Raw genomic sequence first — 5,067 nt, 5'->3', positions numbered from 1 at the left:
CAGGGAACAATCTCTTATGGAAAATGTCACGCAACTTTGAAACCTAAAGATTTTCTGAAGTGCCGGGTGGTGGTGGCGCACACCTTTGATCCCAGCACGCAGGAGGCAGAGGCAGGTGGATCTCTGAGTGGGAGGCCAGCCTGTTCTACAAAGAGAGTTCCAGTACAACCAGGGCTACACAGAAAAATCCTGTAACAAGCAAACAAACACCTTTATGAAGTCTTGTAGTGAGGAAGTGAATTTATATATCTATACATTCATGTAAAAAAAATTTAAAGCTAACCACTCCCAAGAAAGCAGAGCATTCCAGATTGGAAGCTGTGTGAGCTGCTTCCAATTGTAACCCAAAATAGTACTGCAGGGACTCTTACTCTTAGCCCACACCCTATCCTGTCTCTGTTTCACTCAAGAGGAAAAGTGGCTGAAGCATGGGTGAGTTACCTGTCTGGGGATTACTGGAGTTGTTCGGGTCCTGACAGCCATAACTGTCTAGACTAGACTGGACCACTTAGCCTTAATGGGCCAATTAAAGACATAAAGAACAGTGAAAAGCAGGGAAAGGAGATTTATTCAGTGGGAAGTAGAAGAGGTAAAGTCCCTTCCCTAAGTTCACCTTCATCTTTGAAGTCTTGACTTTAAGGTTTAGGCTTAAACAGAAGGTACGAAGTTTCTGCAAGGCTTGGTGTTCCTAGGCTGAAGAGATGGCTCAGAGATTAAGAACACTTGCTGCTCTTCCAGAGGACACAGGTTCAATTCCCAGTACCCATGTCAGGTGACTTACAACTGGCCAGCAACTCTAGCTCTAGGGGATCAGACACCCTTGTATGGCCTCCTCAGTACATGGCAGACACTCACACAGACACATAAATAAAAACAAAATAGATCTCTTACCAAAAGATCAAGCACCTCTGGTCAAGGTATGACCTCAGCAGTCATCACTGTCTCCAGGCTCTTCTGCAATGCAGTCTGACCCCTGAAAGATTCTGTTCCTGGGAGATACGTTTCCCATATGGCTGGTAGTGGGGCTCCAACCTTCTCCTTCCAGCATAAGACTCCTGGCTAAATTCCAATGGGGGTGGTTCATTGTAGTTGGATTTTTCTTTTGGCCACTAGCTCCCAAATAACGGCTTGGAGTCTTAGTAATTATGAAAGCTCAGCTTTAGGTTAGGCTTGTCCCACTCGCTCTTAAAACTTAAATTAATTTGCTTCTGTTAATCTACTTTTTACCAAGTGGCTTTTACCTTTCTGTCATTCTATATGTCCGACTCCCGCCGTGTCTCATTGGTGTCTTGCTGACATAACTGTCATGCCTAGATTCTTCCTCCTCTTCCTCTCTCACCCAGAAATCCTGCCTATCCTTCCTGCCTAGTTGTTAGCCATTCAGCTCTTTTCTTTCTTTTTTTCTTTTTTTCTTTCTTTCTTCCTTCCTTCCTTCCTTCCTTCCTTCCTTCCTTCCTTCCTTTTTCTGGGGGGAAGGTGGTTTGAAACTGGGTTCGTCTGTGTAACAATCCTGGCTGTACTGAAACTTGCTTTATAAACCAGGCTGTCCTCAGACGCACAGAAATCTGCCTGCCTCTGCCTCCCAAGTGGTGGAATTAAAGGTGTGTGCCACCACTGCTTGGTAGCTGCTCATCTTTTTATCACAGCAGTACATCCTCACACCGTGTAGAAATATCCCATGACAGTTCATTTGTTCAATAGTCTGATAGCCACAGGGAGAGGCACCGCTGTTGCTCCTTATCCCACCTTCCTTGCTCCTGCCAAGACTGTTCACCGTGGCTCCTTAACTAAAGGATTTGAGCTCAGACACTTCCCATCCCACACAGTCCACCACACCAAATATCTTCTTTTACAGCAGTGGTTCTCAGACACCTCTGGCAACCTTCTGTCTCCAAAATTTTTTATATTATGGTTCATAACCATAGCAAAATTAGTTATAAAGTAGCACAGAAATAATTTTATAGTTGGGGATCACCATAACATGAGGAATTGCATTAAAGGGTCGTAGCCCTGGGAAGGTGGGGGGCCACTGTTCCATAGGGGAGAGCCTGGCTTTTTCACAGAGAGGGAGAGTTACTTTGCTCTGGAGCCCTATCCTCGGGAGTCAACTATTCTCAAAGACTCTCCCAGTCCTTCTCAGCATGGGGCTCATCCATGGGCCTCAGCAGAGTTCCCAGGAACAAGCAGAACCCGAATCTACAAAGACATGGGCAGGAATCCAGTTGTGCCATTCTGTATTGATGCTGCCTTGGGCAGTTACTAGACCCCTCTGCACCTCACTTTCCTTATTTATAACATTTTAAATGTGTACAAAACATTGGGACCAAAATGCTTAGTAAAAGAAAGTAGTTATTTCATCTTCGTGGGGAAAATAGGTATTAGGAATATTTCTAGGATCCACTGATTATGCTGGCATGATAGGACATGGACGTTTAAAGATGAAAACTGAAGGAGAAGGGTGCTGGAGAGATAGCTCAGCCTTGAGAACACTGATTGTTATTCCAGAGGCCAGGGTTGATTCCCAGCAACTCATAGCCATTTATAAATCCAGTCTTGGGAGATCCAATGCCATCTTCTGGCCTCTGAGTGTACCAGGCACCCACAGAGATGCAAGCACACACATAAGTCAAGTTAAAAAATAAAGTAAAACAAGGGCTGGAGAGGTAACTCAGCTGTTAAGAACACTAACTGCTCTTCCAAAGGACCTGGGTTTAAATCCCAAAATGCACATGGCAGCTCATAACATCTGTAATCCCAGTCCCAGGAGTTCCAGTGTCTTCTTTCAGTCTCTGTAGGCACTGCACACATGACACACAGACTTACATGCATGGAAAACACACATACACACAAAGTAAAAATAAAATAAATAACTCTTGAAAAGAAAAGTGCTCCTTCTAAGCAGAATATTGAAGATGGAACAATTTGGGACCTGCTTCCCACTGATGTATAATTAAGGACAAAGCCAAAATTTCTCTAAAATTATAAGTCTGGTAAAAAATAAAAATGAAACTCAACTATAAAATATTAGATTTTTTAAAAATACATTTTATTTACATGTGTCTATGAGGAGCACATGTGCCACAGAACAAGTGTGGAGGTCAGAGGACAATGGCAGGGGTTGGTTCTCTTCTTCTTCCATGTGGATCCCTATGCGTTGCACTTAGGTCCGGCTTGGGGCAAGCCCCTTTACCCACTGAACCATCTTGTAGACCCAAATATTAGATAAAGCTCGTGTGTGTGTGTGTGTGTGTGTGTGTGAGAGAGAGAGAGAGAGAGAGAGAGAGAGAGAGAGAGAGAGAGAGATATCAGAAGTCAGTATTTGGCAGCATCCACTTTTTTTTTTTTTTTGAAACAGGTACCTTAGTATCTTGGGACTCATGCTAGCAGGCTCATCTGGCAGGCCTTCCCAGCAGGGGATTACATGTATATGACACCACGCTTGCCTGCGGTGCTGTGAGTGAGAATGGCCCTCAGAGGCTCGTGAATCTGAATTCTTGGTCTCCAGCTGGTGGAACTGTTCGGGAAGGATCAGGACATGTGGCCTTATTAAAGGAGGTGTGTTACTGGGGGGTGGGCTTTGCAGTATCAAAAGCCCATGCCATCCCCAGTTGTACTTCTAGCCTCCAGCAACACGCCTGCCTGCTTTCTTGCCATGCTCCCTGCCACAATGGCCCTGGATTCACCCTCTGAAACTGCCATAGTGAGATTAAAGTATTGACATATACCAGGTTTGGAAATATTTAGAGGTACTATTTCAAGGACAATAGTTATAAATGTACAGTTAGATCTGCAGATTTCTGAGCATTCTCAGAAATCCACGGTAAATTCCACCTGGGAGATTTGTTGTGACTGTGGCTGGGTTTAAGCATCCTGGAATTGCAAGTCCCAATAAACTTCTTTCCTAATTTGTCTTGGTCATGATGTCTCTTCACAACAATAGAAAAGTAACTAAGACACTAACTTTAAAAAGTTAGTGAGACCCGAACTCAGATCCTCATGCTTGCTAATCAGGTACTTTACAGACTAGGTTATTGCTCAGCCAGTAAAATACTCAATCTAGACTGTATGAAACAGAGATCCTCCACCTCAGAATAAGTGTACTGGAGTCTCAGAGTAGTGAAAGTGAGGCCAATTTATTTTTGGTTCTGCAGAACCAAAACCAAAACTAAAATCAGCCTGGACAAAAGGCAAAATGGCTGGTGTTCTGATTTGGCACAAAACAGTAGCTTTTATTTCCAAAGGACTTCCCCATGCCCTCTGATTTTCTTGTTGGTTGAGTTCTTCAGGTGAGTACAGCCTCTCTCGTCTGTCTTGGATAACCCCACCCATCCTTCTGGGGATGGTGAGCCCCGTGAGGTCAGCCTGCAGCTGACTGTAATTTTTCAACACTAAGATAAACTCAAAGCACGCAGGTAAGCAGGCACCAACTGCTAGGAAAACAGGTGCCTAGTGCCTCCTCCTCATCTTTGACTCACTGATGCTCCAAATGCATCTCATAACTGAAACGGACCATAATGATTTGTTTCTTACATAAATTATCTTCTTTTAGAGAAGTATTTATTTCTTTATCTTGAAGCATTTGGGGGTTCAAAACTGGGGCCTTTTCACACACTGAGCAACACTCTGCTCCAGGTTTACTTAGCTGAAATGTTTATTAGATTTGTCTGTCTGTCGTGTGTGTGTGTGTGCGCGCGCACGCGCGTAAGCGTGTCTCTGTGTGTGTGTGCATATGTGTGTGGGGGCACATGTGGTGGAGGTTAAAGCACAAGTTGTGGAAGAAAGTCAGTTTTCTCCTTCCACCATGTGGGTTCTGGGGATGAAACTCAGGGTGTCAGGCTTACGGGCAAATACTTTTACCTTCTGGGCCATTTCACTAGCCTGAAGGTCTATTTTTAGAAAAAGGTCACAATGCCATGAGGTGGTGGCACATGCCTTTAATCCCAGCACTCAGGAGGCAGAAGCAGGTAGATCTCTGAGTTCGAGGCCAGCCTGGTCTACAAATTGAGTTACAGGGCAGCTGAAGCTACACAGAGAAACCCTGTCTTGAAAAACCAAACCAAACAAACA

This window comes from Microtus ochrogaster, assembly GCF_000317375.1.
Source record: "Microtus ochrogaster isolate Prairie Vole_2 chromosome 14 unlocalized genomic scaffold, MicOch1.0 chr14_random_1, whole genome shotgun sequence".
NCBI lineage: Eukaryota > Metazoa > Chordata > Mammalia > Rodentia > Cricetidae > Microtus > Microtus ochrogaster.
Note: the sequence above shows the minus strand (reverse complement) of the source record.